At 36.9% G+C, this 13399-nt stretch overlaps 1 long non-coding RNA gene across 2 annotated transcripts; it reads right to left on the reverse strand.

Moving 5' to 3' along the window:
- Window positions 1–728: 728 nt before the first annotated feature.
- LOC121424576 lies at window positions 729–12996 on the reverse strand. Of its 2 annotated transcripts, none has more exons than XR_005971401.1 (3): window positions 12776–12996; window positions 2531–2744; window positions 729–1372 (listed from the first exon to the last, which is right to left on the reverse strand). It is a non-coding gene; the product is annotated as an uncharacterized LOC121424576 (long non-coding RNA). The 2 variants fall into 2 exon arrangements; XR_005971402.1 differs by lacking the exon at window positions 12776–12996 and adding an exon at window positions 10532–11606.
- Window positions 12997–13399: the final 403 nt, after the last annotated feature.

Consider the following 13399-nt stretch of genomic DNA (forward strand, 5'->3'; position numbering starts at 1 on the left):
CCCGCCTTAAAACTGAAATCTAAAGAAAAGTGTAGAAATGGATAAAAGACAAAGATCCTCTGCGCATGATTTACCAGCAAATGCAGCTCATTCAGAATTTAACTCTTAGAGCACCTAAATTGTACTATAGGCCTACAATATGTGTTTACCATGCTTAGGAAACACATATTTCCTAAGCTATTTTAAAACGAGTCCTACTGCTCGGAAGTGAACAAGTTGCTTCCTTACTCATATTCAAGAACGTTTTGACTAACCTCCTTTTTAATTGGTTGCTTTGCTCCCTCACATACCCAACAATTTGTTGTCCTCTACATTTCTTCTGCTTGGTCACTTCGCTCCCTCTTACATATTCCTCAAATCTCTTGGCCCCTGCATTTTCCTTCTGTCATTTTGCTCTCTCGCATATATCCCCCCCACAAAATTCTGCTCTGTCGCATTCGCTCCCTCGCACATATCCCAAAATTGTTTTGCCCCACCCTGCATTTTTTTCTGCTGACAGCCATGTCCTGCCCAACCTCTCTCTCCAATACCTTGAAATGATGGGGGGGGGGTAACTTTAGATATGAGAGTGACCGAACAATTGTAAATCAGTGAAATATTTGACTTTTCTTTTGATTAGTTAATATTTTCTGTGAGAGTGATTATTGCAAAGGATTATACCCCTTTCTGTACACAAAACATACCAGTATTTTGAGAAATAACAACAGAAAAAAGACCACATTCTTCCTGACTGTTCAAATCCTTAAAAAAATAAAATATGGTAATTTTTACTTTCTCAGGCATTCATCACAGGCTCCCCAATTCCTGTCTCTATTTCTCTATCACCCCCATTCTTAATTCATCTTTTTGTCTCTATCCAACAGCTCATTTATAACTGTGGCCTTGTTCTATCCTACATGTATTCTATTCTTCTGTCAGCTTGCCGTCATTCCTACTTTTCACAAACTTTTTTCTCTTCTGACATTCAAATCAGAATGAATATACTGTAAGACATCTTCAAATTCAATGAATTCATTTTTGTTACATGCCCAGTGATAAACGTTTTCATTGAGCTATTTTAAATAATCAGAATCCACACAGCGTAAATTTTTTGTTGTAAAGTTGTGCAAATCAATGTTTGTCCAAACTTAAAAGCAAGTAATGTATAAGGTAGGACTTCTGTGTGGTTTTCAGCCTCTTCTCCAAGTTTTAATACAGTCCATTATTGTTGTTGACTTCCACTTTACCCCTCTTGGACTTTCTGGTATTCAGTAGGAGTGGTCTTCGAGAAATTAAGGTGCTGAAGACTTTGGCACTGGTGTCTTTGCAGTATCTGGGAGGTTGTTTGCTGAATCGAAAAGTCTTTTGGGAAATACCTTGGTTTGGGTGAATTCTGTAGGAGACGAATTAATAAAAAAATAAGAAAAAAGAATATTGAACAAAAACAGATACAAGAATGAAAAGATAACTATTCAAAGATAATTTTTCAATCAAATATTCGATTATCCATGAAGAACAATATTCGTTTAGAAATCAAACCTTTTGCAGTGACTTGCAACAAGATAATTTTTTTAAAAATATACATGATGATATATAAACCCTATCTAGCCCGGGGGGGGGGGGCTTAATAAGCTCCCCTCCCCATCCACATTTTTCATGATAAGTCCACAATGAGAAATGAGGTACCATGATTACTTTTTGGTCAATTCTGCAGAGCTTTTGAGACACCCGGATATTCAGTTACGCAACATTTTATGAGTTTATGTCGGACCAAAAATTGCTCAAAAATATTATTTTGTATACACATTTAATCCAATGGAAATTCTATTTTCAGTCATAATTGACAAATTTATCATTATTCTTGCACTTATTGGTTGAAAATAATCAAATCTTTGCTTTTTATAATCAGAATAGTGCCATGAACAGATCCCATTAAAAAAACTATAAAATACATAAGGCCCCAAAACAAAGAAATACATATGGAATTATAGAAACAATAAAATACATAAGATTAGAAATGTCATTTACCATTTATTTTTGAGCAACTTTGTTAGAAATCATAGAATTTCGGGAATTCTTTAGAGATTAACCTTTAAAACAAAGAATTCTCTATTACGCATAAATTAGCATTACTAATTTATTAACAATAAATAATTTATTAACAATAAATTTTAATGAATTCTGTAACCTTTAGTTCCATGCTTGCAGATTACATTGATGTTGATGTGTGCATTGGTTTTCGTTTTGATCAGAGGCAAGATCTGAAGAGGGGGACCAAAAAAGCCCACCTCCCCCTCCCTGGGCTATGCAATCTCAAAGTAGCCCAGGATTATGAGTTAAACCAAATTTTAAAAAATATATTTATTTAGTAGTTTACTGTAAATACACAGTATAGGCCCCGGTCCATGGTTATCCTCCTGATTAGGATAATTTTCATCTCTATTTTGCTACTGAAAATTGAATAATTAAAGCAATGTTCTATCAAAACAAAGGTAGATAAAACAGAATATATATTTCTTTAGAACGCATGTATGATATAGATCCACTGTACCTTCTGAAGACGAGGCGGGAAATCAAATATGGTTGGGACAGCATCCTGTTTAAGACGTATCGTCTGCCCAGGTCAAAGCAAGCATCTTCAAAATGATCAGAACAGAGTACAGAGCTCTTGGAGGAATTCAATGAAGCTCGCTTCATATTGACCATCCTTACTGTGTTACAGTTCCGGTCTTGGTACCGGTTCAGTCCAATGGCTGAATGGGAATCTGCAGCAAATGTAAACACATGTCATAGAATCAATTACACATAATTAAGAAAGTTTGACGTGTCCAAAGGAAACAGATGCCCCCGCAGAATTGTAGTACAAAATGTTTTTTTATTGTTTTATGATGCAATTTTCTGTAAATCAATTAAACTATACACTAAATAAAATAAGATTTCAGTTCTTGATGTTTTAATAAGAGATTACCACAATTTTGTTTATGAATTTTGAACAGAAAAGTTGATATTTCCCCCCAAATTACTAAATCATGGAAATTGAATGCCTACAAAAAAAAACACTTTATAAGTAATATGACATTTCATTCCTAATACATGATTATATACGTGTTGTCCCTAGGTGTCCTGAGTCTTGTCAATCGAGGGGGGGGGGGGCGAGGAGAATTTGCACAATGGAAAAATTGATATACATTGGGTTTCAAAGCTTAATTTCATTTCGGGTAAATCAATATGCTTTATTTCATTTGAATCAATTATACCAATTTTAGGGCATAAAATACAAATTCAATTCAAACCTATAAATATAGCCCTTGAACTACTTATTTTTTAATTCAGGAATTCTGATCAAATGTATATTAAAAACAATCAGTAGGCCTATATAATGTTTTTAACCCTTATGAGACTGGGGGCTGATTTACCCCCTTGTCATATTTTGCAATAAATCCACTGCACAATTTTTTTTACCGCATCACTCACAGACTTACAGCATCACTCACTTTTTCGAGTCTCGCGCAACTTTTGAGACCAAAATTGCGACCCCCTGGTATGTGCTTTCGAAATTACACAACATTTTGGAAGTGCATGCAGACCAAAAGTTGCTGGAAAAATGTGAATTTGCGTACAAATCTATGGAAATAGTGTTTTTAGCCATAATTCATAAATGTGCCATTATATTTCCTTTTACTGATTAAAATCAATTAATTTCAACTTTTTTACGGTCAAATATGGTCCCCGACTATTTCCATTGAAACAACAATAAACACATAAGAAAATAAGTGTGATGTTGAAATATATTGAGTCTGTGAACCAAAAGTGATCATTTCAGGGGCATTATTTAGTTAATTAGAGCAAACTTTTGATTTTACGCGTAAATTAGCAATGAGATTTAGGCAAAATTTGATTATAGTTTTTTAGAATATACCATGGGTAATGCGTTTGCCAATCATCGCTGTGATCCCATGATTGACTGCCCAGATCATAAAGCCCCCCCCCCCCCAGTCTTCTTAGGAAATGAAATAGCCCAGTCTATGTAGGTTACTGGTAATGTTTTTTTTTTTACTTTTTCATTTTTCTTATGTACAGATTTTCAAATTTATTACTAATAGAAATTTTCAGCAATTTCTGAAAATAATGATACAGATACAAATTTTGGCAATGACTCACATTGAGTTGTACATGAAATCAAGTTTTTAAGCAATTCGGGATCTGATAATATGCACTTGTGTATATCATAACTGCGTAACCATGCATGCATTCCAAAAATAGTCTTGAATGTTGTGTGGCCCTGCCATGTTTACGAATTTATTGTAGATAAAAGTGAGCTAATCACATAGATTTGTTTGTTAAAATGATATTCTTAATATTGATTGCTGTGCAAGATTGAACAGGGAGAAGAGGAACATGACAAAGCAATCAAGAAAGAGTAAAGGGGGGAAGAGAAAGAGGATTTATTTATAACACACAAGTAAAAAAAATGTGTTTTAAAACACACTGGTTAAAACGTGCCAACCCGGGCCCCAGTTAACGCGATCAGAAATCCATTCAATATGATTGAACTTAATATCATGCAGAAATCAATACGCATATAAATATAATCAAAAAAATAAATTTTGAACCAACTTGCATAATGAGCTGTGAACTTAGCCTGTATTTTGGTGACATCTACCTACACACCAAATTTTTTAAATCCATTGAATGTTTTTCAAGTTATTGCGCGGAAACCAAGGGGGGGGGGCTGACAGGGGCAACACTTAATGCCCCCTCCGGGCTTCATCTGCAGGGGCATAAAAACTCTAGGCCTACTCATCAGCAGGGGCCCGTTTCTCAACACCTGGACAAGTTAGTCCTATTTATCTACCAAACACAGAATTAGTTCCAAAATTACCCAAAAGGATTAACTAGAATCCATTAATATCATATTGATACTATTGGTGGAAAGTACATACCAGACGTAGCCTTAGTCACAAAATAGCAAATTTTCCAAAAGTTGCAAAAAATAGAGGCAAAATATGCTTAAAAAGTACTTAAACATGCAGACATGGGCATTAAATTTCTGAGGAAATGAAATTAACACTAATTCATATCATGATAAAAAAAATCACATGTAAGTGGACATTGAGATATTTATCCCAAGATATAAAATTTGAATAGTTTACGTAAGTAAACCATAAGGCTTTCTTCCTAACATGATGGTTTCTAGTGTTGCTGTTGGATGTTTGTGGTCTATATCATGGTTGTTCCACTTTATATGTTTGTCATTTTGCCTCCGACGAAGATTCTGCTAGGATCGAAAGCTTAGGCCCCTTTTGACTCTCTAATTTACTCCATTGGCTCTTTTTTTTTTAGATAAGCAGTTTTCAGCAGCTTCTTTTTGCCTTTAACATGATGATAATCAAACAGATTTTCAGGATTCCAAACATCATCAAAAAATATATTATCATGGATTGTTAAACTCTTTAGATACCTAAACGCACAATTTTATGAATGCTATGCGTATATTAGAGGAAGAATTTATTAAAATTTTGATAAGGGTCTGAAAACGAGTCCAATTATGGATGACCTGAAGTGGTAGAATCTTTGTCAATTCAATTATTTTACTACCTTAAATTAACACTTGTTATAATTTCTGTGCATTACAATTACTATTGAATGATTTATCCCACTTGTTTGCTATATAATTCATTTTTCTTTAAATTATTACGTAATAAAATTTTCAAATTTCGAGGCTCATTTGAATGTCACAGTCTATCCACATGATATCACTACATAAAGGACAAGTCCACTCCAACAAAAACTTTATTTGAATAAAAAGAGAAAAATTCAACAACCATAACACTGAAAATTTCATCAAAATTGCATGTAAAATAAGAAAGTTATGGCATTCTAAAGTTTCGCTTCATTTCACAAAACAGTTATGCACATCTCGGTCGATATGCAAATGAGAAACTGATGACATCACTCACTATTTCTTTTGTAATCTATTATATGAAATATGAATTATTTTTATTTCTCGTCATTGTCATGTGAAATGAAGTGTCATTCCTCCCTGAACACGTGGAATTACATTATTTTAACATTTTGTGCTTCAGGCAAGGAGGTCCTAATTGTCAAATTTGTAAAAAATGAAATATTGTATAATTCAAACAATAAAAAAACAAAAGAAATAGTGAGTGACATCATCGACTCTCTCATTTGAATGTAACTGGCTCGTTAATATAACTATTTTGTTCAAAATAAGCGAAACTTTGAAATGTCATTAATTTATTATTTTACATCCGATTTTGATGAAATTTTCAGCATTGTGCTTGTCTGGTCTTTCTCCATTGATTCAAATCAACATTTTTTCTGAGGTGGACTTGACCCTTAAGAAAGAAGTAAGTTATGACAGGTTTGGAGATGTCATAACTATTTGGTCAAGTTGTCCCCGATCTTGGCAAAGAGGGATTCGTGAAACAGTTCGCTAACAGGTAGCTAACTATTTCCAATTTAGTTAAGAAGTTAGAAGACTTAACGGTGTTGAGAAACGGGCCCCAGTCTACGCAAGCAGAACCAAACAGAATCAGTTTGCCACACTCAAATTCCCAATTTGCACTCGCATCAATTATTTAGTTACGTACCTATCATTTTATGATCTAGTGCATAGAACAAATGACCATTTTTTTTAGGTCGGAATGTCAACAATTTTCAGCTCGTGCTTCGCATTCCCATTATTGAAATATGTACCATCCTCATGGTTAAACAGTCCTTAACAGGATCATGCTAGAACACTTATTAAAAATTATGTTCGTGCTTGGCATTCTCAGTAATTATCTAGAACACACACATCTTGTTCAGGATCACAAACGGTGCCTAGAATGTTAAATTTTCAGGACAAAATACATCCTAAATACATATATAAAAGTTCCAAAAAAAGTAAGAAAAAAAATTGCTTGCCTTTGCACTTTTTATATAAGGCCTACGTGATTATTTCATATTGATGTTATTTTATAAGAAACCAACTCGCATATTTAATGACCCAGTGTAGTGGTCCACCCGGATACCCCCAACCAGTAATTGGGAGGAGATACCTGCGGGTCACAGTTCTGTGTGCGCACCCTTGTAGGCGACCCAGATTGGCTGGCTCCTCCAATACGCCTTGGAATGTCTTTAACAGATATATGGCACTATATAAATGCTGTGCATCATCATCTACCAACACACCCAAATTTTAAAAAATCTGATGACTTTTGATAAGATATCGTGAGGAATCCAACTCGCATATTTAATGAGCTGTGATCTTTGACCAGCATATTCCGAATTCGAACTTAGCCTGTATTGGTATCATCTACCTACACACCCAAATTTGTTCAAATAAGTAGAATATTTCATAACTCATAAAAAAGACATTATCATGCGGAAACTAAATTGCATATTTAATGTGTTTTGACCTGCCGACTCCAAATTCAAACTTGGCCTGTACTATCAGAGGGTCGTGTGTTCGAATCCCGCCATGGACTAGCGTCCTTTGGCAAGGCGTTAATCCACTTTGCCACTCTCCACCAGGTGTTAAATGGGTACCTGGTAGGATGTGAAAGCCTATGTATAATGTAGTATGCCTAGCAATTGAGTCTTGGAACTCTTGTTGGAGTGCTCCCCAGGGAGTGGAGAAGGTGCATACATTGTACGCAGGCATACAAGGTTCTGATGACCGTGGTAATACTGAGTCTGGAAAGCGCTTAGTCTCTTAGAGACGTCGTTCCGATGCATTAAGCGCTATATAAATATGTGGAATATTATTATTATTACTATGGTGTCATCCACTCCTATGGTGTCACCCACTCCAAGCTGTGGGGAAGTTACACATTGATGCAGAGGTTCGAGCCCTGATCACGTCTTTCGGATTGTGACATTAAAGGTCGGTCCCAGACGTAAATAATCAAACCTGATTGATATACGTCTGTCAAAAACTCAAAATACACACACACACTCCTAGTACCAATGATTAATGTTAATGTTTGGACCTCATAGGCGACATTACCCAAAATATGGGTTGCCGGTTGGACAATGCTGTTCTGAATCTGATTTCAAACTCAAGACTTTGGTAAATGTACGCCTTAATACAAATTGGAGTTATGCGATATGACTTTCATTTGGTGGGAAGACATTTAATACTTTATAAAATTAGTTGAAATTAAAATGGATTATATTAATGCTCACTGTTGGTGAGCATTTCTACACGATCCCCCTATTGAGATTTATAGTAAATATTTTGGAATTATATTAGTTATGCGACCCCTCCCTCATGATGATCACAGCATTATTTGTAATGGGGATATATTTCGTTCATATTCTTGTCTCTTCTTTCTCTTTTTAGCCTTTTTTTTGCTTGTTAAAACCTTTTCATTTTTTTGGGGGGGGGCTTGCCAAATTTTATGTGGGTCAAAATTACATTCATTTTTTTAGTGACAATCTTATTTTTCATTTGTCAAATTTTACGCAAGACAAAATTACCTTCGATCATTATTACAGTTAAAACCTTTTTTTAATTTTAATTTTTTTTTTGGGGGGGTTGCCAAATATAACATGGACAAAATGACTTTCCCTTTTCTTATTTATTTTTTTGGGGGGAGCTTGCCGAATATCACGCGAACGAAATGACTTTCATTTTTAGTGACCATCACTTTACGTGAGACAAAATGACCGGTTTTTTTTAAGTGAGAACCTTTTTTGGGAGTTGTCTAATTGTACTTGAGAAAATTCACCCCACCCCCCCCCCCTACTTTGGAAAATCTTGGATTTACCTCTAGTTTTAATCATGATTAACCCTAAATAGACTGGGCTATTTCGATGCCTAAGAAGACTGGGGAGGGGGGCTGATTCAGCGCCCCCTTATGATCTCGGACGTCGATTGCGCGATCGCGACGAAAATTGGCACACATTACCCATGGCATAATCTACCAAATTATCACATCAAATTATGCAAAAAATCTCATGTTTCATTAATTATGCTAATTTTTGCGTAAAATCATTAGTTTGCTCTAATTAATAAAATAATGCCCCTGAAATGCTAATTTTTGTTTCACCTACTCTAGATAGGCATCTGATCAAATTTATTTTTAAAAAATTTCAACATCATGTTTATTTTCTTATGTATTCTATTGTTTTCTAAATTTCTTATGTATTTCATTGTTTTTCGACTTTGTTTTTCATTGTTTTTTCAATGGAAATTGTCAGGGACTTTATTTTGACCATGAAAAAGATAAAATAAATTGATTTTAAGCAGTAAAAGGAAAAATAATAATACATTTATGAATTTTGGCTAAAAACACTATTTGTATTGGATTTGTACACAAATTCACGTTTTTGAGTAATTTTGGGTCTGCATGCACGAACGAAATGTTGCGTAATTTCGAAAGTGTGTACCCGGGGGTCACAATTTTGGTCTCAAAAGTTGTGCGAGACTTGAAAGTAAAAAGTCAGCGAGCAACGCGGTCAAAAAGATTTGCGCGGCGGATTTATCACGAAAAATGTCGAGGGGGGGGCTGATTCAGTCTTTTTAGGGTTAAGATCATGCGTATACCACGGCAGAGGCGTAAACCGCTGCAGGGGCATGCAGGCTGGCCCTTGATCCCTAGTGGATTTCACCGGAAAAAAAATCCAGATAAGAGAAAAGGAAAGAAAGAAAGAGAGAGGGGGGGGGGGGAGAAAGGGAAGACTGGGAAATAAACGAAAAGGTCCCCCCCAAAAAAAGGAGGGGAAAAGAGAGAAGAAAAAGCGAAATCATTAAAGGGGTGTATATTATAACTTCATTTATAATTGTTTTTCCTTCTTTTATGGGGGGGGGTCAAAAAAATAAAAACCTTAACGAAATGTTTTTCTATAATTACATTTAGGTCTACACTCGCGATTTAATAAAAAATAGTAGCCATCTATATACAAATGATGCGTTAGAGTGGGTCAGTAGGAACTCTGTGTACAAGGTAACCACATGCACACAGTTCCACTGACCCACGAAAGAAACCCATGCATCATCTGTTTTATAGAATGGAATTTTTTTTTTAATAAACCACAAAAATTAATGATTTACTGGATGCATGATAATTTCATGCGTCCGGTAAATTTAATTTACCGGACACATGATTTTTTTTACCGGACGCATGATTTATTTACTGGACGCATGATTTATTTACCGGATCGATGCATGAAAATTCCAAAATCTAATGCAGAGCGCAGACACTTTGATAACCCTGGACAACATAAATATGGGCTTAACTGGATAATGTTGCCACAAAGATATTGTTATACCCAAAATGCCAGATACAGCTTTGCATTGACTATATCTTGAGCAGTTGAGGCAGCCTCCGACCTCCAATACATGTAGCTGTGTGTGTGTATGCGGGCCGCGCCGGGGGCCAGCGCCTGCCTGGGCCTGCAGTGGATATTTCGCTGTGCACAGCCAGCCCAGGGCAGTATAGATCTAACGTTAGATCGTACATGTATGTCTGGACTTCTCAACTAACGAGTATGTGGGCAGTTTTAATCCCAATGACAATTACGGTACCGTATTTGTACTTACAGATCATTTTGCATCCTTTGATTCATTCTGCTTTGATCGAAATTCAAATTTTGACGTAAACAAGCGACGGTAACAGTACATGCGCGATGACATCACAATGACCTTTTCGGACGATTGCTTGTTTACAGTGGATATCGTTGCGTTTTGATTATCGGGATATCGTTCATGCAGCCCAGTAAAATTTTTGCATTGCTCTCAACCAATCAGATTGCAGGGATTTTCTCATCCATTACAACTATAAAAAGTTTTAAAATTGCTAAAGATCCAGAGATATCAAAACCCACCTGCTGATTTAGCACTGGGGTACACAAGCCAGGGTTATGCCCAGTGCATGCCCCCCGAATGTTCTACGTACAACCAAGATATAAAAAAATGAAGGGAATTAAAGAAACCAAAATTAGGAAAAGTGTAAGGTAAGATATCTGTCTCAAATTTAGATTTGCACGAAAGGTTTTTTCTCGCTTGCTTCATTCGCTTGGAACATATAAAGCAACTTTATTCCCACGTGCCATATGTTTCGGCCTCTTTCTTTCTACTATTTCATTTTTTTTACTCATCATGCTCCTGCCACACAGGGGTTTGCCCTAATGCATGAACAATCATTAAAAAATATCATTTTCATACCATGTGACTGGGAATTTTTTGCTCTACCCCTCCCCCCTCCTCGATCCCTGTATCGATTTGACTTGACATGGGCCTATACCTGATGTATTCTGCTTCAATATAAAATCATAACGGATAGAACGCCTTGAATACAGGCCAAACAGCCTAACGACACACACACACACACATTGCCGTGTCACGTGACAATCAGTATTAAACGAGGATGTGTACAACCCTATGGCGACAAGGCTAGTCGCAAAAGTTGAGCAAGTTCTGGACGAATAGGCTTCAATACCCCAAGAAAAGAAGTAGTATCTAGGGACTAATTAAAAATAGTTTTCTTAATGGAGTTCCATGTTAAAATCTAGTAATTTAAGTCCAACTTTTAATTCGCGTGCACTCACTTTTTTAACACAGGAATTAATAGGCACGGTGCCTAGAGTGTCATCTACCAACACACCTAAATTTAAAAAAAAAACAATCAAATATATTTCAATTTATTGCACTGAAACCAAGTGGGGGTGGGGGGGGAGGCAGGCAAATCAATGGACAGGTGGAACGCTTAATGCCCCCTCCGGACTTTGTCTGCGAGAGCATAATTACAGAGGAGCTGAATTTGAAGAGGGCCTGAATCAAGACTGAAACATCGCAATACGTGTAAGTGGAGTAGGCTAGGGCACTCACACTAGTACGAGGCCCGGGGGGGGGGGCACTCAGTATATAATGCATAGTGGGTATGTGCCGCGGAGGGGACCCCCATTTTTACACCCAAATTTCCGTTCCAAGCCAAGGCATAGCATTTTTGTCTTATTGAGAAAAAAACAAAGAAAGCTGCTCCAAGGCAAAGCATTTTGTTCTTATCTAGAAAAAAGAAGAAATTCGCTCCAAAGCTTCGCATATTTTTCGTTACGCCATTCCGGTCGCATTGATCTGCTGCAATTTTGGTGAAAAGCGGCCACAGAGCGCTGTCCGACCATCGTCTCTGAGCGAGCGCACCCGGCGGAGGCTGCGCTAGCTGCATCACGGATGCCCGTTCCATAGGGATGCATACGCACGTACTCACACGCTGGCGATCGATCCGTTCCAACTTCCAAGGACCCCCATTTCACAAAATTTTAGTTCCAAACCCCGTTCCGAGGACCCTCCTTTTTACAATACTCCCGCTCCAAGCCCAAGGCCCCCGTTTTTGTCTCTCCTGCGGCACACCCCCACCACTTTTTTGTTCAAGTGCCCCGCCCCGGGGTACGAGGTTAGTGAGGCTGGGTAAACTTGCGCCAAGTTGCGGCCAAGCCCGCCCAACATGCCCAAACTGTTGAATAAATTTGTTATTTCAAATTAAAAAAAAATATATTTGTCATCTGATTTCAATGAAATTTTCAGCATTTTGCTCTGTATGAATTTTACATTATTTGCTAAGTTCTAGGCCAAAATATCTTCAGCCTGTATAATTCCTCACCATTTTAGGTGTGCAGAAAAGACCAATCCCCCCCCCCCCTTTGTCTGACTACAGTACACAAACTTGAATACATGGGACTATAATTTTTACAGTACACAGCTTCTTGCAAATGAAAGTAGCAGGTATGGCAACCACTACGATTTCCCATTTTGTTTTCAACGTAATTCAAACATAGCTGAACTTACGAATGCAATGTCCGTCCACATTCTACTAATTAGAGAAGTTGTTTGCAGCTCTTGTTGGCATGAATAACCATGATAACGTGAAATCTAAGCTAAACAGGAAAGGTTCACCAACATGCCGACCTGTGAGTGTGACCGTCCCGCGGCCGGATATCGATCGATCGAAGATCGGCTTGAGCAAGGTGCAGCCAATCAGCGACGATCTCATATACCCTGCCAGAAAGAGGAGACAGAATTATTTTACATGGACGGAATTTTTTGTGATGTGACACAAAATCATTTCGTCGACAGAATTTTTTGTGATGTGACACAAAATCATTTCATCGACGGAATAGATATTCGCATCGCAACGAAATGAATTTTGAGGACGCAATTTTATTCCGTCTCGACGAAATTGATTATAAGTGTGACACAAAATAAATTTCGTATACGAAATCACACTGCATCATGACGAAATGAATTTCGTTGGAGTGAAACACAAATTTTCCTACAGAATTTTCCTTTGAACACTTGGGGTGCCATTTCGTTAGATCAAAATTCATTTCGTGTGTACGAAATAAATTTTGTGGACGAAATTACATTTTGTCTCGACGAAAATTTATTTTGTGTGACAAGAATAATTTCGTA

This window comes from Lytechinus variegatus, chromosome 11 (genome assembly GCF_018143015.1).
Source record: "Lytechinus variegatus isolate NC3 chromosome 11, Lvar_3.0, whole genome shotgun sequence".
In the NCBI taxonomy this organism is placed as follows: domain Eukaryota; kingdom Metazoa; phylum Echinodermata; class Echinoidea; order Temnopleuroida; family Toxopneustidae; genus Lytechinus; species Lytechinus variegatus.